Here is a 21,285-nt window from a genome sequence, read left to right as displayed (position 1 = left end):
AGTATCTGAGAGACAACAATGGTTAAATGCAATACAATGTACAGGTTTTACTAGCGAAATGAAAATTTTCCTGTCCTGTCTGCTGTAATCATTTTATATCTGTTAAGTTACAATTACAACAGTAACGATTTTTGAAGATGTTAACATTTTAATCTTATAGGAAAACCAGCCGACTTAATCGATAATAACAATCTCCAGATTGGGTTCCTTCAATAAATATGGGCTATAAACACAATGAAATAAGTTCCCCAAAATCTAAAATGGAGTGGTATCAAAGGAGAATTAAACGAAAAAATATTCATATTGAAATTATTTATAAGGCACTGGACTGTCTTAAATTCTACAATAATACTAGGTGGGTAAATGATTTTAGACATTTTTCATTAAGAGTAGATTAAGATTAAGTAGATTTTCATTCAGTAGATTTAAGACTTGTTTACACAGGTAGAGTAATGATGCAAGTACTTGATAGAGTAGAGTAACTCTACCTGTAAAAATGCTCAGCACAGTAGAATAGCTGGTAGAGTGTATAGTTGGAGTTAAAGTAGAGTGACTAGCAACCTATGGCAAAGTAACTACTCTATGACCACCACTACTGCCAAAATGTCTACTCGGCTGCACACTCTACCCATGGAACACGCTCAATTATGGCAGAATAGAGTAGGTAGGAGAGTACATGGGGGCGCTGTCATTCTGGCTGGAATTGTGTTTTGTGTAAATAGTGAAAATGAAGTTCACCGAAGATGAAACTTTAAAACTTGTAGAGCTATAATACGGCGAATACCAGTGTTTATGGAATTTAGGTAGTGTATACTACAGAAATAAAAGTTTGCAGCAAGCTGCGGAGGATGAAATCGTCGAAAGAATGGCAAAGGGGGCTTTGGAGTAAACGAGCTTAAGCAAAAAATTAAGAATTTAAGGTGCACTTATAATCAAGAGTGTTTAAAAATACAAAAATCGGTTTCACTATACTAGCATCAGTACTATACTTGTACTCTCCTCATGTGAATGGTATCAAGCCATTTTTGGTAGAGTACTACCGCTACTCTACTCTCCTCAAAACTCTACCCATGTAAACAAGTCTTTAGAAACAGTGGAAAATGAGGTAGCTAGTAGAGTAAAATATACTGGTTTAGCAAATTACAATGTTTTAAGGTAATACAGTAGCGATAAACAGGTAGCCAAAACGTGTTCCAAGATTGTCACTGTAATTTTGAATATTTTTTCGAGGCATTTGGCACACGTATTCGTAAAATAATAAAGAATGGCGGTACAGAGCCCAATTTGAAAAATATATTAATATGTGGAAATTACTCTGTAATTATACAATATTTAAAAAACGAGCCTGTACCGCCATTAAGAAGAACAAAAAAATACACTTTCTTCAAATAAACTTTTTTATCCGATGCCTAGATTTTGTGTAATTTTGGAACTACTAATGAAATAAAAAATTTTAGTAGTTCCAAAATAACACAAAATCGGATAAAAAAGTTGTATTTGAAGAAAGTGTATTTTTTTGTTCTTCTTAATGGCGGTACAAGCTCGTTTTTTTTATATTGTATTTAATTACAGAGTAATTTCCACATAATAATATATTTTTCAAATTGGGCTCTGTACCGCCATTCTTTATTATATTACGAATATGTGTGCCAAATATCTTGAAAAATATTCAAAATTACAGCCGCAATCTTGGAACACATTTTCGCTACCTGTTGATCGATACTGTTTCCTCTTAAGATAGTTTTAATAGTTATTTATGATATAAGTATTAAAAGTACAATTTTAAGACGCGCATGTGAAAGTTAACTTGAAAAAATAATTTTATTAATGTTTTGACTTCCACATCAGATGTCATTGTCAAAATACAAAATATTTATTATTATTAGGTTTGTTCTAGCAAACAGTCAAACTAGTCAAAAACCATCAGCAAACAGTTGGTCAGTAAAAGAACATAATACAGTCACCAGTGCGATCCCCTCTACTCGCGCTGGTCCACTATTCGCTGATGGTTTCAAACTGATGCTAGAAAAAACCTATTATTATTATGCATATCATTATCTGTAAATAATATTTCTTCTGATTGTTAATTGTAAAGGATAGAAAAATTACCATTTATTTCATTTTTTTTAGAATCAGCTGAGAGAAGTGGTCTACAAAAAACCAGGAAGGAAACGGAATATGTGGCTACGAAAGACAAAAGAAAGGTTTACAAAGCAAATGTGACACATTTTTTTGAAATATTTAGGAATATCAGTAAATTGCATTAAAAAAATGTATGAAAAGATTTTGTTCAATAAAAATGTTTATATTTATCAAGGATGTATTATTTGGTATGGCCACATATCGTCAGTGATGTAATAATACATCCTATTTGTTTTTTCATGAGTTTTGTAAGAGAGACTAAAAACTTGTCTTAGGGTCACCTCCTGTTTTCATATGATATTTTTTGACTTGTTTTGTAGTAAATTAAACTATCTATGAACTACAAAACAAGTCAAAACTTACATATGAACACAGGAGGTGACCTTAAAACATGTTTTTCCATCTCTCATACAAAACTCATGAAAAAACAGATAGGAGGTATTGTCACATCAGCAAGAATGTACAGTGATAAGTGCCCTAATAACCGGCAAAATATGGGCAACATATTTAGTTGTGCTGGGAAATTTAGCGAAATTAACCTTTAAATTTACGTTATATTGATCCCACCTTTACACATATCGGAGGAGTATGTCAACTAAAACTGTCACTGTGACAGTGGTAGTTTCCAAACTCGTCTGATACGTCTGAAGGTGGTACACAATCAATACAATCTAAATGTTAATATCGCTAAATTTCCCAGCTCAACTAGTTTCATGTCTTTTTATCTCACTACTTAATACATCTTTTGTGTGGTATTTTGCCGGTTATTAGAGCGCTCATCACTGTATTTCTGGTATATCCAGGGAATGTCTACAAAATATATTTTGAATGTCCAGAGAACATTCGTGGACATTCATGGAATGTTCCAATAAGACATTCAGGTAATGTTTAAAATGCTGACACAGGATTTTCCTGGGATGTTCAGGGAACATGTTTTCGGGGATATTCCAGGAATTTTTCAATGTCTGTGTACCTTCTATGGACCTATATGGAATATTTTGGTGTTATTACCGCCGCACTCCACTTGCGATTTGTAATCAGGAAGATTGAACACATTGTTTCAAATACAAGTCAATCCATTTGTGACTAAATAATCATGGATTGACTTCTATTTGAAAGAATGTGTTCAATCTTCACAACTACAAATCGCAAGTGGAGTCCGGCGCTTAGGGCTACTTCCTCTTCGGTATTATGTATTATACTACAGAAATCAGGAACTTTCCTTCTAAATATATGTATGCATCTTGGCCATCAAACATATTCTTCCAAACATTTTTTTAAGGGGTTACATAGGCCTTGTGGGTAAAAAAAGTGACTTTTTAAAAAAATTATATCTCGAAAACTAAAATTTATTTTTATTTATAATTGGAACATGTAAAAGTATAGTACTTAAGGTAGTCTCAAAAAAAGTTTCAGCCAAAAATATTCATTTTTGTAGAGTTTAAGTTTTTTTGCGTTGGCAGCATAACTAGTCTCATCTGAAATCAAAAAGTTTCTTGTAGTTTATACCTCTGGCTAGAATATGAACGAAGGAATTAAAAAAAATTAAATTTGAAGATTTTACATAGGTAAGTTTAAACACATTTTTGACCTCAATTTTTCTCATTTTTAAAGTAGTTTTTTTTTATAAAACAAAAATGACCTCATCTAATAAAAAATCCTTTGTTCATTCACTAGCCAGAGGTATAAACTACAAGAAACTTTGATTTCAGATGAGACTGGACTTGTTATGCTGCTCACTGCAAAAAAGGGCTGTTGTGGAAAAATTGCAGTCAACTCTACAAAAATGAATATTTTTGGCTGAAATTTTTTTGAGAGTACTATACTTTTACATGTTTCAATTATAAATAAAAATAATTTTTAGTTTCCAAGATATAATTTTTTTAAAGTCACTTTTTTTACCTGCAAGACAACAACTTAACAAATTGTTGATTTCAAATTGTAACAATTGTTTTGCAAAGTATGCTGCCTTCTTGTATTTTCTGTGTTATCTTCATCATACAATTACTTCATCTAAAAACTTTCTGCGATATATTCGCAACAACAAAAACAAACAAAACAAAAAAAAAATAAAACAAAAGTTTAACCACCTTCACACCACAGAATCAAGCAATCAAGTTACACAAATTTTCAAACACCTCACCCGACACAGCGTCTCAAGTACGATTGCGCGAATTGGTAAATATAACTCCGCACGACCACGCAACTCGAAACACAAGTACGCAAACACGGTTGCGTGAAACGTGGCTCGCAATCGTGAAATTTACAAGACTTGCTCGACCTGTAGATTCTTGTAATAAATATTCAATGCCTCTCGGGTGTCGGGTGGAATCATAGATATATAATACTCTAGATTGCGCCTTACGATCTTAAAATGGGTGACGGTTGCGACAGAGATAAATGAGCCTATTTGGTCGGTAGTCTCTTTCTAATTCAAGGGGAGTATCGACGACGTCACTATCCTACTCTGTCGTCGAGTATTTTAGATGGTTTGACAGTTCGAGCGGATGGCGACGAGAACTGGTCGTTTGTCTTCGGACGTGGATAATCCTGGTTCGAATCCCATACCAATCTTTACTTTTTTTATTTTTTATTTAATCAATATTGCGTTTATCAGATATTATTACATCTCTAAAATAAATCTATGCAAAGAAATATATAACAAATAAGAAAAACTGTGTAGGTACCTATAGATTTTTAAAAATATAAAAGCCAATGTTATTTTTTTAATAAGTTAATTGTAGAATAGTAAAAAAGTAATTGTTAAAATATTCGTAAAAAATTACCAATAATTAATATCAACATAATGTACCATCGATTTATTAATTGAATCGGTCATTTCAAAAACAACATGAGTCACATATTCCTAATTTTACAGAAGAGCAAAGAAAACTAACTAATATATACCTAGTCGATAGATGGATGAAATGAATGACATCAAAATTCAGAGTTATATTGTAGTTTTGTTCCTAATGCTTTTACTGGACTGGTGTCGTTTTTGCACACAACGTTTATCTTAAAGGAGTCTATTCCTCTCAAAAAGTTAGTTTCTGAAAATTGTGGACTTTGCTGTTTTTGAAATGACCGATTCAATTATAAGTAATTAGACATTATTTTTATTTATGAAACTATTGTTACAATTTTTTAAAAAAGTATAAGCAAAACAAACATTCACATCATTCGAATAAGGACGAATTTATATTAATAACGAATGACTTTTATTTTACTATGCAGTTCACAAATTATGTATTCCAATATTAACTTACTATACATACATTTATTATCTGCTAGATTTACTTAGGTCCATTTTTCAGATGTAAAAATATCTAATAAACGCAATATTGATTAAATAAAAATAAAAAAGGTAAAGTTGGTATGGGATTTGAACCACGATTATTCACGTCTGAAGACCAAAGACCATTTCCCGTCACCACCCGCTCCAACTGTCAACACATATTACTCGTAAAGTGGGGTATTCACGTCGTCGATATTCCCCTTAAATTAAAAAGAGACTACCGACCAAATAGGCTCATTTATCTCTGTCGCAACCGTCACCCATTTTAAGATTGCAGGGCGCAATCTAGAGTATTATATATCTATGGGTGGAATCGGCCTCAAGCGTCAAAAGTGGGAATTTTTAAGCTAAGGTAAATTAAGTTGGAAAGACTGGTTAAGTGTGAGCAGCGTTGCCACATTTATTTAGGAAATCAAGTGTTTAGCTAAAATCTACTAAGTTTTGTTTTTAAACCAAGAGGAGTAATTCAAATTTAGCGCGCCGTAATGCTTGTTTGTAATTGGTCCAACCTCAGGCAAGTTTACTCCACCGTTATAAAATTTTGACACTTCTGTCATTATCAGTGATGTGGGAGGGAGGATGTCTCTCCCATATCCAAAGATCTTATACACTGTCTGCCCATTAGCCCGATCAGGGAACACAAAATTTTACAAAAACCTCAAAAAAAATAAAGGAAGGATGAAAATTTGGGAATAGGTAGTTGAAATTGTCTATTATTATATAAGAAAAAGTTTACAATTCTACATCCCCTCCAATTTACAAAAATTGGGTAATACGGGTGAAAAAAATTTACTCAGGAGTGAAAAAATATACGTTCAAAATAGGCCCGGAATTGGATAAAATGACTAATTCTAAGCAAATTTTGTTCTATAGAGTTTTTTCACTAAGTCAATACTTTTCGAGTTATTTGCGAGTGAATATGTTCATTTTTAACAAAAAAAAAACATGTTTTTGGACGGTTTTTCGCGGATAACTCAAACAGTAAGTAATCTGGCGAAAAAATATTCTTAGCAAAAATATAGCTTATAAAAAATTGAAAAAAATGGTGTATGCGTGAAGTCCGCAGACCCATAGTAGAAGCAGAGTTGTAGTTAATGAAAAGTAGGTTCTTCTTCGTCAAATTAAAAATCGAATATTTCAATGTGAAATAACCAGAAAACAAAGCATTTTTCTGGAAAAGTTCATTACTTTTTTAAAGTGTTTGAAAAAAGGTTTATTTTTGTTTAAAAAAAAACTTCTAACAATAAAAATAAGTGAGTTACGCTCAAAATATTGTTGGTCTCTTTTATTTTTTGGTACAAAAATCGCGAAAATCACCCTCTAATTAGTTTCCCAAATAAAATTAATCGTTACAGCTTCACAAGTTGAAGGGCACTTTAGTGCCCATGAACTTAAAAAAAATTGGGTTTAAAATAAAACATTTTTTTTAATTTGAAAAAAAAATGGAATTGTTCATGGAGTTAACTTAAAAATTATTAGTAATACCAAAAATCTTAAAGAGTAATCAAATGTACGTTTTGCTTTTCTGAATATTTTTACTGTTTTGTTTTCTTGTTAGACAAAAATTGGTTATGCTATGGCTGTGCAAAATTTGCCTAACCTCGTGATTAGTTACTCGTTCAAGCCATTTTAACTACAGCTTTTTCAAAAATAAGCACTTTGAACCGATGAAACCTACAGATCATATAAATAATACATAAGTAAAGATACTTGTGAAGTGGTAATAATAAAATTTATTTGTGATGCTAATTAGGAAGTGATTTTCGCGATTTTTTTACCAAAAAATAAAAGGGACCAACAATATTTTGAGCGCAACCACTGGCGAAGCGTCCATCTCACCATTGTTACCATTGGTAACAGTTAAAAATCTTGCAATAAATATTTTATGACTGTTATGAAATAATTCCATTTATATTTTTTACCAACAGAAATATTTGTTAAAATAGTACCTATTCAGTAAATAGCCAACTAGACGCACGAAAATATTGGTGAGATATGTGAATCCATTGCACGTTATTATATGCCGTTACCAATACTGGCAGTGGTAACGCAGGAGAAACCTCGCTATCGCTGGGTACTAGCTCGTTTCTGAAAATTTTGACGGAGCGACGGCTCTGTTAGAGACAGCGTGGGCACGCTGTGTATATCAGTATTGTCACCATTTTGAGGATTGGTAACATTAGTTTAGTACCTATTACAGATTACAGTGTGCGTGCATTTAAACATGCAAGAGTGTTGCTACGTATTGCGTAATTGATCAACTACTTGAAAAGTTATTCTCCTTGTATATTTTTTTTTATATATAATTTTGAAGAAAAAAAAATGATATTATTGAAAGTGGAAGAATTAAAATATGAATAAAAAATAGTTTTCAAAATCTATGCTTTTTCCTACTTGTTCATTTTTTATGTTAATTTTATGGTAGTATAATATGTTTAGTTTGTTTATTACTTATTGTTATACCTGTTACATATATATAATGGTAGGGGAGCCCAAGCGGGGATTTTTGCAGTTACTCGAGCGCGTCAGATTATCATATGGGGAGAAACCTGGTGCCCTGCAGATCCACCTCTACCATATAGTGGCTCTTAAAGCAGGGGAGTTCGTTAAGGGGGGACCGAAAAAAAAAATCTATCCGTAAAAAAACTCGAAATTGTCAGATTAAGATAAGGTAAGTGAAGTACATGCAAAAGAGTGTATATTTCAAAAATCTGACGATTTGAGCCGGGCGTAAGCAAATGGGTGAGTCCCAAAGTTTCACAAGAAATAAGCGAATATTTCGTGAAATGAATGACAGATCAAAAAACTAAAAAATATGTGCTCAATATTTTTTAAAAATCTATTGAATGAAACCAAACACGACTTCCCACGGAGAGGGGTGGGGGGTAAATTTAATATTTTAAATACGAATCTCGCGATATTTCGCGAAATGAACATCAGATCGAAAAACTGTCAAATACACTTATTTAATATTTTTGAAAAATCTATCGAACGGCACCAAACACGACCCCCTACGGGGATGGGGTGGGGGGTTACTTTAAAATCTTAAATAGGAGCCCCCATTTTTTATTGCAGATTTGGATTCCCTACGAAAAAATAAGTAACTTTTATTCGAAACATTTTTTCGAATTATGCATAGATGGCGTTATAATCGGAAAAAACCATTGTTGGAAATGGAAAATTAAATTAAAAAATGGCAAGCGCCCACTAAAATGGAAAACTTTACTTAACTTTTTTTGGTTTTAGGACCTACTCTTTACAACCCAATAGGTCCCCATAACGCTCGAGTGACTGCACATTTAGCATACTTTGCTCCCCTACCATAATTACATACATATAATTTGGGAATAGTGATTTGTTTAATTTTATCCCACAGAATTGAAAACAAAAACTTATATTTGGGAGGTTCAAAATAATTTTTTTTAAATAAATTTTTTTCACATCAGGTTTGGTAACACTTTAGAAAAAGTCACGCGTCGCCACTGAGCGCAACTCACTTAGTTTTAATGTTACAAGTTTTTTTAAAAAACAAAAATAAACCTTTTTTAAACACTTTAAAAAAGTTGAAATGAATTTTCCCCGAAAAGTGCTTCGTTTTTGGGTTATTTCACAGTGAAATATTCAATTTGGAATTTGATGAAGAACCTACTTTTCATTAGCTACAACTCTGCTTCTACTGGGTCTACATACCTCAAGCATACACCATTTTTTTTCAGTTTTTTATAGGCTATATTTTTGCTAAGAATATTTTTTTCGCTGAAATAATTACTTTTTGAGTTATCTCCGAAAAACCGTCCAAAAACATGTTTTTTTCTGTTAAAAATGAACAAATTACCTTGCAAATAACTCGAAAAGTATTGACTTAAGAAAAAAGAATGTGTGTGTACTTTGTACGCACGTAAGAAGATATTATTCTATTATATAATAGGTAATTTAAACGAAGTAAATATACTTAACATGTTATTTGTATTTTATTTAAAAATCAAACTAACTTTCTTATCTACCACTTTCAAAAAATTTTTATTAAAACATCCAAAAATAAAAAAAGAATGGGTGTGTACTTTGCACGCACGTAAGAAGATATTCTTCTATTATATAATAGGTAATTTAAACGAAGTAAATATACTTAAAAGGTTATTTGTATTTTATTTAAAAATCAAACTAACTTTCTTATCTACCACTTTCAAATTTTTTTTATTAAAACAACCAAAAATAAAAAAAATATATGAATCGCCCAGGAATTGAACCCGCGTCATTCCAATATCAGAGCTAACGCATTACCCACTACTCCAGCGAGGCCCTAGGAATTGAGATGTAAGTTTCGGATATAATTTCACAACACGGCGACATATAGTGTAAAAATGTTATGCTTACATAATATTTTATTATTTTACTACAGAGAAACACAAATCCAAAAACACAAGAATTATAATAAATAACACATTTCCTAAAAACACTAATATATTCTTTTAATGACTTATTTGCACGGTTACAGATACCTATCTTGAAAGATTAGCAATGAACTACATACTGTCACAACTACATACTGTCAGTGTCCGCAGGCGCGCAGATTTATGTACAATTTTACCCTCAATCGATTCGCCGCTAAAGAAGAATATCTTCAAAAAATATGAACCCGCGTCATTCCAATCTCAGAGCTAACGCATGACCAACTACTCCAGCGAGGTCCGTGTAATTGACATGCAAGTTTCGGATACAATTACACAACACGGCGACATATAGTGTAAAAATTTTATGCTTACATAATATTTTATTATTTTACTACAGAGAAACACAAATCCAAAAACACAAGAATTATAATAAATAATACATTTCCTAAAAACACTACTACATTCTTTTAATGACTTATTTGCACGGTTACAAATACATACATACCTATCTTGAAAGATTAGCAATGAACTACATACTGTCTGTGTACATACTGTCTGCGCAGGCGCACAGATTTATGTACAATTTTACCCTCAATCGAATCGCGCCTAAAGAAGAGTATCTTCAAAAACTCCATAGAACAAAAGTTGCTTAGAATTAGTCATTTTATTCAATTCCGGACTCATTTTAAATGTATATTTTTCACCTTCGAGAGGGGGGGGGTTTTCCCCTCCATTTATGCATCTCGGGCAGCCAATTTTAAGTTAGAATTTTTAAATTTTGTCATGAAATTTGGTATGTGAGGTATAGAATAATAAATATCTAATATTTAGAACAACTTTTTCAATAGGGCTTTTCATCGATTGTCATTTGTTTCGAGCTTCTGTCATGTGTTGTATAATCTGTGTATAATATTAAAACACACGGAGTATACGACATATGACAGCAGCTCGAAACAAATGACTGTGAATGGAAAAGCCCTATTATATAATTACTTTTTCCGATATCTCTAATGTGAAGCAAAACATCTAAAATTTACCCTGTTTGTGGAGTCGCAGTAGGCTGCGTTTAAAATTTATATTTCAGCTGAGTATCTTAAAAAAATCTGAACATTCAACAAGTATGACTGTGCAAAACTTCAAATCTGTATTTATTTGGATAGCCAAAATATATAGGGCTGTCTTCATCTTAAATACGAAACACTGTATATATTATTGTGTTTTCAATTTATCAATCAAAAGCAAAATGAAAATTAAATTAAATTTTTTTAAATAACGCGGGCACATAAATTTGAAACACCCTGTATATTGAGATGTAAATATTTATTAGAATGTAGTTTGGATGTAAGTGGATTTCTCTTTTAATGAGCTTTCCGATGAACCATTAAAGACTTTTGTGAATAATTAAAGAGAAAATAACGATGTATTTAGATTTAAAATGGAAAAAGATTGTTTAGGGTAGAGGTAATTATCAATTTCTAGAAATTGATAATTAAAAGAAAGTTGGAAATTTAATATCTTTGTGTCAACCCGAGTGAATGTTGTAGAGTTTCCACGAAAGTAATTAGGATGGTAGGAATAATTTTGAAAATTACTGTTTTGTTTGTCGAATAGAAAAGTCGATGGCTCTGATTCTTGGCAATGTGGAAGGGGAAAAGTAGTTTGAATGATTGAGAGAGTTTGAAAAAGAGGTCATTATGTTTTTTGGCATCGCTGAGGAGCAGTTCGACGTGTTGGTGGATAAGTAGTTAGCAAATACCAGTGGTTGTTTGATAGTGGAGAATAGTGTTTGAAAAGTGGAACGAGAGACAGATCAAATTGAGACGAAATACCTCTTTGATTCTGTATTATTGTGAGAAGGAGAGCAGAGAATTTTTGGAGTTTTGTTTGAATCGAGTACGTGCCAAAAGAGGCCCGGCTTGTTGGAGAATTGGTTGCTGGTATGCTGATAGTTCTGAAGCTGGAGAACGGAGAGGGCTTTGATGAGTAGCCTTTAACATAGTCAACGAGGGAGAGCTGTTTTGGGTCACGAGAAGACATCAGAGTGAGTGAAGCAAAAGGTCAGTCAATTTATGTGAAAGAGATTTTTATGTTCGGAAACTAAATTTTTGAGTAATAAGCATATGAATTAAACTTCCAATATTTCAAAAAGTAAATAGTAAATATAGGTAATCTTGCAAATACATAAATTTGTTTTGTTTAGTTTGTTTTACCAAAGTCATCGGGAACAAACCGATAAATTGTTTTTTTTAACTATAATAAATTTAAGTGGTAAAAATTTCATTCGGACATCTGTGTACACAGGTTTTTAGATTCGATAGATTTCAGAGTATTGATTTAGATAAATAAAAGACAATTCTGTATTTTTATTTTAATATTTTGCTTTATTTCTTTTCCCTATTTTATCCCGATTAGGATCAACTAAGAGATACTGAACCCACGAGAGAAGACAAGTATAACGTGAGATAATTTGGATTTTTTTTTAATAGTATAAAAAGGCACCCTGAGATTTTTTTATTCAATTTTTATGTATGATTTGCGACAATTAAATAATTAATCAAATAAATAATAATTAATATAAAATTAATAAGAAGCAGATCATAACAACATGGCGAGCCAACGTTAGGGCATTAAAGTATCTCTGGTTGTGAATTTGAAGGGAATAGGAAACGGAAAAACAGGTGAAGGAAAATTGATTTGCCCGTCGGAAAAAGTTGATATATTTAAAATTTTTGAAATATTTGTTTGACTTAATTTTTTTATCTAGGTACAGTTTTTACATATTTATTTTATTTTTGATTGATTTGGATTTTGAAATATTTAAAAATTTATAGGATAATATGATAACAAGAGAAAAGTGTTGTTGTCGAGAGAAAATCAAATTTTTTGTTGCACTTACTAATACTGATTTTATCTCAAAACAAGGCGGGGATGTTATTGTGTTTTCAATTTATCAATCAAAAGCAAAATGAAAATTAAATTAAATTTTTTTAAATAACGCGGGCACATAAATTTGATACACCCTGTATATTGAGATGTAAATATTTATTAGAATGTAGTTTGGATGTAAGTGGATTTCTCTTTTAATGAGCTTTCCGATGAACCATTAAAGACTTTTGTGAATAATTAAAGTGAAAATAACGATGTTTTTAGATTTAAAATGGAAAAAGATTGTTTAGGGTAGAGCTAATTATCAATTTCTAGAAATTGATAATTAAAAGAAAGTTGGAAATTTAATATCTTTGTGTCAACCCGAGTGAATGTTGTAGAGTTTCCACGAAAGTAATTAGGATGGTAGGAATAATTTTGAAAATTACTGTTTTGTTTGTCGAATGGAAAAGTCGATGGCTCTGATTCTTGGCAATGTGGAAGCGGAAAAGTAGTTTGAATGATTGAGAGAGTTTGAAAAAGAGGTCATTATGTTTTTGGCATCGCTGAGGAGCAGTTCGACGTGTTGGTGGATAAGTAGTTAGCAAATACCAGTGGTTGTTTGATAGTGGAGAATAGTGTTTGAAAAGTGGAACGAGAGACAGATCAAATTGAGACGAAATACCTCTTTGATTCTGTATTATTGTGAGAAGGAGAGCAGAGAATTTTTGGAGTTTTGTTTGAATCGAGTACGTGCCAAAAGAGGCCCGGCTTGTTGGAGAATTGGTTGCTGGTATGCTGATAGTTTTGAAGCTGGAGAACGGAGAGGGCTTTGATGAGTAGCCTTTAACATAGTCAACGAGGGAGAGCTGTTTTGGGTCACGAGAAGACATCAGAGTGAGTGAAGCAAAAGGTCAGTCAATTTATGTGAAAGAGATTTTTATGTTCGGAAACTAAATTTTTGAGTAATAAGCATATGAATTAAACTTCCAATATTTCAAAAAGTAAATAGTAAATATAGGTAATCTTATAATGGGATTTATCTCATTATTTAGATATTTTAGAAATCCTTAAATTACCTTAAAGTATTCGTCAGATATTTATTTATAAAACAATAAATATTACGCATATTTGTTATAATAATTGCAAAGTAGAACACCTTAGTTAAAGTCCACGTTTTGCTTACTCAACAAGGTTGTGATTATTCATTTTAACACACTAACGAGAATATATACAAACATATTTACAAAACGAAGTATTTGATAAATATGGGAACACGATCAGATTAGAGTCATTAGTGGGTCAGTCGAATTAGTTAGTTAGGTTTGAGAGGTTGCTGCCGTTAGAGCAGAATAATGTCACCTATCAACTGAATACATTTATACGGTATTAGTTTAACCAAATAAAGAAGTTATGAGTACATAGTGTATTCCTGATAGTCAACCCCATCACCAGAGCAGTTTAAACCCCGCTTACCACCATATGGCGACCTGAGAGACGGACTGGACTTCTGAGGCAGTAGACAACAGGAACAAATATGGCAAAAAACTGGAGGAAACGAAGAAAATTTGGGGTAAAGTACCAATCCCCATACTAATTGGTATCGTTAGATGGAATGGGACGGACTATATGGAGCTGGAGAGGCCCAGGATAAGGGAGTCCAAATGGTAGACGTCGACATGGACGAAGGTTTGGAGACTTGGGACCACGCCCAAACGTCAAGAGGACAAAAATGGAAAGGAATGGACAGTACCTAGTGGACAGATTTGTAATCGTGAGTAACTTTTTAGCTATTTTTTAAATTGCATATACAGTCTCACAGATATGAATAGTTTTTTTTATTAATAAAATATAAATATAATCATTTAAGAAGAACTAGAATTATTAATTTTCACTTAAATATAATTAAATTAGGTAAAAATTTTTCGTATATTATTAAGTTTTAGAAGTATTTCCCCATATTAAATAATTCAGAAGATTTTTTTTTGTAATTACATTTCATATATAGATAATCTTAATCTTAATCGATAGTTTTACTTTAATAGAAACATAGCAATTCTTATATTATATCGTAAGTAAGAAATATATATTAAAAGAATTATTTTTAACAATACGAGTAGGTAAATAGTAAATAAGTTTATTTTGATTTTGATGTAATTTATACTTGATGAAAATGCATTTTTGCATACGGAAGTTATTTTGTTTATAACAGTTTACTATTATACTATTTTTAAACTAAGTACTTCGAGTATAATATTATGATGATATGACGTGTTTGACATTGAAAATTGAAACGAATGAACTACATAGGAATTCGCTAAACGACAAATTTTTATGAAGAAAGTTTATTATGATAAATAAAATCAACCTGAAAATATAAGATATTAGTATTCGAACAATATGTTTATAAATAAGGAAAGATAAAAGAAAGTATTTTAAGATGATGGAGAAATTGGAAAATCCAGCATAAAGGACTTATATTGGAGACGGAAATGTCTCAATCAATGGAAATTTTTGTTGAGAAATGCACGTAAATGCAAAGATTTTTACTTATGATAAATATGACAAGACAAAGGAACATACCCTGAAAAGGAAAAATTAAAAATAACCACGGAAAAGAAATAATTTTTTATATAAGGTGATTATACCACGTACATAGGACTAATAAAATTCGTCCTCGTCAGAGCCCACAACTACTACCATAATGGCATATGGAATTTTTATTGAGTAAACGAATTTCCTCGTGAGAGAGTGAATTATTTATATACAATGATTTTGTGACGGAAAGAAAGTCAGTTAAGAAATGATGATGAACTGATATAAGAAGAAAAATAAAGACAAAACAAGTTATAAAAATATGTTGAAGTAACGGAGTTTGTAAAGGAAAAGAAAATCCCATCTGAGGAAAAAGACAAAAGAAGATTAAATATTAACATTTAAAAAGTTACCCTAGAGAAAGACAAGTATTAAGGATAATTTGAAGAAGATTAATGTCAAAAGATCTGGAAAAATAGAATAATTGAAGAGAATTTTGTACCTGCAGTACAAAAAGTTACAGTACCTTAGTACCTACAGTAAAGTACTATTTAAGAAGAATACTTTGTAGGGCTTCAAGTAACATAATTATTAGTATAATATATAAAATAACTTTAAATTTATATAATATAGATATACTTATTTTATTCGAATGAGGTCATGTAAGACTGTATTTCAATTAAAGAAATAGAGATTATTTTTGTGACGTAAAAGTGACTATTCGCGTGAAGAAACTGAACTTCTATTTAATTAGTAACAAAAATTTAGATTAACTATTTAGCTATTGTAGGTTTTTCTCATTAGTAGTTTTTATGTAAATATTTTAATGGACGTCCAGACTTAATATTAATTAGGTACTCAGCAATTGCAAGCTGAAATTTTCTTTATGTATAGGAGATTTTCATGATATTTACGGAGATTTTCATTATTAGCAGATTTTCATGATATTTTTCTAACAAAATATGGTCTATTTTTATTAACACTTTCTTTCGATTTTTTTTCATAATTGAATGCTAAAATTTTTTTTTGATACCGACTTTTTTATTTAAATTTTTAATATCGGTCGAATTTTAGTATGAATATTTTATAATAAAGTACAATTAAAGACAATTTAGACAATAAAAACCAACTCTTGTCAAGGAAAAGGTACAAAATGAAAATTAGAAGATATTAGCATACCCATTTCGTGGTTTGATACTAACTGGATCTCACCTAGACTGAGTATATCAGATCAGACAGGAATTTAGAGATGCAAGATGTAGAAGATTTTTCAAGCGCACAACTATCCATTTTGTCTTTTTGGAACAAACCTTCTCACGACTAAGGACGTGCAAAAGGACCGGAAGCAAATTCAAGGGTATAAAGTTGCGAAAAACTACCCATCGAGTGGGTAAGGGTTAGAAAATGACGAATTTATGAAGTAAATGATAGATATAAATGAAGAATTATGAAAATAATACAAATATAGGAAGGAAGATATATATGAAATATAAAGTAAATTATAAATGATATAATGAAGAACTATGAAGAAGAAGAAGATTTATGTTTAATAGTACACTATGAAGAAAGTACTAAGTATAAAGAAAATGAAGAAATATGTAATTATTGTGAAGTACCAGACAAGAAGAAGAAAAAGAAGAAGAAAAAAGAGATAATTTCTAATAGAAAAATATGTAAAACTTGAGAACATCAAAAGATTTGTCTTAAAGGTCTAGTAATAAGAAGTAGAATTAACAAGTAAGTTCAAATGTAGGAGTTGTAATTTTTTTTTAAACCACTGAAATTAAAGTAAAGTATAAAATACAATTTCTGAGTATAGATTTTCGCGAGTCATAAGGAAAGAAATAACTAAGAATAGACGATGTTTGATAATTAGTGAAATAAATTGTATATATTTGTAAATTTTGTTTATATACTTTTTTTTGTAAAAATTTGTACAAATCTATACATATAACGTAGTCAGTTGATCAGTTGATGATGATAGTAAGAAAATTTTCTTCTCTTCGGGGAGGAAAAAGGAAGCACGGTACATGGCTCAGAAAATTTTCTTTTCTAAGGGGGATGATATAATGGGATTTATCTCATTATTTAGATATTTTAGAAATCCTTCAATTACCTTAAAGTATTCGTCAGATATTTATTTATAAAACAATAAATATTACGCATATTTGTTATAATAATTGCAAAGTAGAACACCTTAGTTAAAGTCCACGTTTTGCTTACTCAACAAGGTTGTGATTATTCATTTTGACACACTAACGAGAATATATACAAACATATTTACAAAACGAAGTATTTGATAAATATGGGAACACGATCAGATTAGAGTCATTAGTGGGTCAGTCGAATTAGTTAGTTAGGTTTGAGAGGTTGCTGCCGTTAGAGCAGAATAATGTCACCTATCAACTGAATACATTTATACGGTATTAGTTTAACCAAATAAAGAAGTTATGAGTACATAGTGCCTTCCTGTTAAACAAACCCCATTCCAGTATAGTAAATATCCAGCTACCACCATAATCTTGCAAATACATAAATTTGTTTTGTTTAGTTTGTTTTACCAAAGTCATCGGGAACAAACCGATAAATTGTTTTTTTTTAACTATAATAAATTTAAGTGGTAAAAATTTCATTCGGACATCTGTGTACACAGGTTTTTAGATTCGATAGATTTCAGAATATTGATTTTGATAAATAAAAGACAATTCTGTATTTTTATTTTAATATTTTGCTTTATTTCTTTTCCCTATTTTATCCCGATTAGGATCAACTAAGAGATACTGAACCCACGAGAGAAGATAAGTATAACGTGAGATAATTTGGATTTTTTTTAATAGTATAAAAAGGCACCCTGAGATTTTTTTATTCAATTTTTATGTATGATTTGCGACAATTAAATAATTAATCAAATAAATAATAATTAATATAAAATTAATAAGAAGCAGATCATAACAATATATATATGTCGAAATGATCATTTCCTTTTATAAATAATTTGGTTGTTGCTTGTTGCTATTATTCGTTGAAGAACGTTATTCAAATGTTCCTTTTTTTATAAATAACTTTTTTTCATTAATGTTACAATTTGTCCTGGTGTAAATACTACTTCTCTTGACTAACGTACGTTATGAAATATGTTCCTTGATGAAATATGTTCAAGAGATCTTCTTTTTCATCTTATGCAATCCACTAATAGATGTTCGCGATCACGTTTGACCATTTTTCGCGATCCCTTGCAGTATATGTATTAGGTCTCCTATGTTTCTTAGTCCTGTCTATTGTTTGACATCTTCCTGCCTAATCCCCCTCTTCCTTCGATCTTTCCTTCAATTAACACGTTGACGGACAACAACGTCTATAGACGTCGAATTTCCATTAATATAGCTTATAAATTTGACGCAGTGTCCGTCAACGTGTTAAGGTTTGCAGATCTCAAGGTTTGCAGGTTTCAAGAGATCGCTCATGTTGAATTAACTGTCCTATCCTATTGGTATTTTTCCAGTCATTATACCCATCAAAAGTTACAAGAACAATAATTTTCGTAGAAATCAGTTCACAAACGTAACAATAAACACGGCTACATTTAGGGACTGTACACTATTCACTATCACAAAGAATTTTTCCCCATTAGCTTTCATTTTATAAAAAATCGCACTTTGCAAATGTCTAGTTTTATATTAGAAATTATTCAGTTGTGTAACACAGTCACTAATTTTATCAATATATTGATTTGGTCGATTATTTATAAAATATTGTTGAAATTTCAGATCTAAATGCTTTGGCTAATCCCCTATACCGCTCTGAAACGAGTTATTGACATTGTTTTATATATGACATAGGAGTAACCAGGGGGGGGTTTGGGGGTTATCACGCCCCTTTTGAATGTACTTTGAGCTCTATACGCTTAACACCATTACTATTTCATACCTCCCAGAGACCATCAAGTAGTTGTAACCCCCCCTTAGCATCATCCTGGTGACACCTCTGGTCTTAACAGTTCATATCGCTGTCCCCTCATCACGTGTTCCAGATATTGTACTTTCTTATTTCTATTGTGTTTATTATTTCGTATTCTTTGCCCATTTCTCGCAAATACTTCCGTGTTAATGTTCTTCTGTATCCATGCTTTTCTAAGCATCCTCCTGTAACACCACATTTCAAAGGAATGTAGCTTATTTATGTGTTCTTGCTTCAATATCCAGCTTTTAAGTTCATATTGCATTATCGAAAACACACGTAGCATCTCAAAGCTCTTACGCTCAGTTCTATATCTAAGGCTTTGTTGCAGATAATTGTTTTCATTTTTATAAACGCATTTCTTGCTATTTCTATCCTGGCCCTTATTTCCTTGTTTGATAAGTATTGTCTGAAATCCAGGTTCCTAGGTATTTGTATTTACAACCCTTTCTATCGGTACATTTCCCAAAAGTATGTATATTTGCCGTTGTATATTTGTATACTTACTTACTTTCCGTGTCCGGAACACCAACAACTTTAAATTTTGTATTTCCAATGGTTGGCCACATAGATGGCCCTGTCATTTGCTATAATTAAGTCTTGTTCTGTGCAGGTCTCTCTCATCTCTGTGCATGATAGTAGATGCCGGCTGGTCTGAACCGCGCCACAGTCGCAGGTATCGTCCTCCTGGTATCCCCATTTTTTCAGGTTACTAGCACAACGTGAAACGCCGGTTCTTAGTCTGTTTAGCGCTTTCCAAGTCGGATACGGTAAATTGTGTCCAGCAGCCATTTCCTCCGAGGGAGGAAAATGTGTCGCAGTAGTTGACGCTTGCCATAGGTGTATTCGGCGCGTCTCTGGCGCTTCGGGGATGGATCTTGATGTTTTCAGGAAGCTTTTCCGAGATCTTAGTCTGCTTGGCTGAGTTTGGTGGTCATATAAGGGGTGTCTTCGGTCCGTCTCCTGCTTTTTCCGTTCTACCTCTGACGTGACCTTTCTCCTGATTGGTGGTGGAGCAATTCCAGCAATGGGGTATACCTCTTCGATAGGTGTCGGTTTCAGGCAACCCGATATTATACGGACCGTTTCATTTAGAGCCACGTCGACGTTCTTTGCGTGAGCAGAGTTTGCCCATACTGGTGCTCCAAACTCCGCGGCCGAAAAACATAATGCCAAGGCAGAAGTGCGGAGAGTGTGTGGTTGTGCTCCCCATTTTGTATTAGTTAGCTTGCGGATGATATTATTTCTGGCACTTACTTTCTTCTTAACATCTTGACAGTGGTATCGGTAAGACAGAGTTCTATCCAGACGGACGCCAAGGTATTTTTGCGTCTTGTTGTGTTCCAGCATCTGACCACGCCATTCCACCTCCAGCGACCTTCGGGCATGCTTGTTTCTCAGGTGGAAAGCACATACCTGGGTTTTTGTGGGATTGGGTTTCAGATGGTTTTTATCATAGTATAGAGCTAAGTCTCCCAGGGCATCTGTCAGCTTCACTTCGACTTCATTGAAGGTTCTTCCCTGAGCTGCCACCGCTGTATCATCAGCGTAAATAAATTGCCTTGTTTGTTGGTGTATGGGTTGGTCGTTGGTGTATATGTTGTATAGAAACGGCGCGAGGACACTTCCCTGTGGTAGCCCATTTTTTTGGTCCCTCCACCGACTGTTCTTGGACTGGAGCGTTACGTAGAAGCGTCTATTCTGGAGGAGACATTTCACTAACCTTGTTAGTCGGAAGTCCTTTGTAGTTTCGTAGAGTTTTGCGAGTAGCCGTTGATGGTTAACTGTATCATAGGCGGCAGTTAGGTCTATGAACGCTACTCCTGTTATTTCCTTCCGTTCAAAACCATCTTCAATATGTTGGGTGAGATTAAGAATTTGACTGCAGCAGCACTTTCCGGGTCTGAATCCTGCTTGTTCTGGAATAATTTTAGTCTCCACATATTCTGCGATCCGGTTCAGTATCATTCTTTCAAAGGCCTTGAAAAGGTGGCACAAGAGAGATACAGGTCTAAAACTCTTTGTATCCGCCGGATCCTTCCCTGGTTTTAAGAGGGCTACCACTCTAGCTTTTCTCCAGATTTTGGGGATTTGTAATGT

The 21,285-nt window shown here is 32.4% G+C and overlaps 1 protein-coding gene, 1 long non-coding RNA gene and 1 pseudogene across 3 annotated transcripts in view; 1 reads left to right on the top strand and 2 right to left on the bottom strand.

Annotated features, from left to right (window-relative positions):
* The window catches only part of LOC126887262 (zinc finger protein 883-like), a 151,072-nt pseudogene that overhangs the window by 97,852 nt on the left and 31,935 nt on the right, over positions 1-21,285 (bottom strand).
* Positions 1-21,285, bottom strand: part of LOC126887268 (zinc finger protein 85-like) — a 46,678-nt gene that overhangs the window by 20,533 nt on the left and 4,860 nt on the right. The window lies entirely within an intron of this gene.
* Positions 226-2,312, top strand: LOC126887278 (uncharacterized). The gene is made up of 2 exons (XR_007699004.1): positions 226-355; positions 2,131-2,312. It is a non-coding gene; the product is annotated as an uncharacterized LOC126887278 (long non-coding RNA).

The sequence above is a fragment of the Diabrotica virgifera genome, chromosome 6, assembly GCF_917563875.1.
Source record: "Diabrotica virgifera virgifera chromosome 6, PGI_DIABVI_V3a".
NCBI classification, from domain to species: Eukaryota; Metazoa; Arthropoda; class Insecta; order Coleoptera; family Chrysomelidae; genus Diabrotica; species Diabrotica virgifera.
Note: the sequence above shows the minus strand (reverse complement) of the source record. Positions and strands in the feature narration are given on the sequence as shown.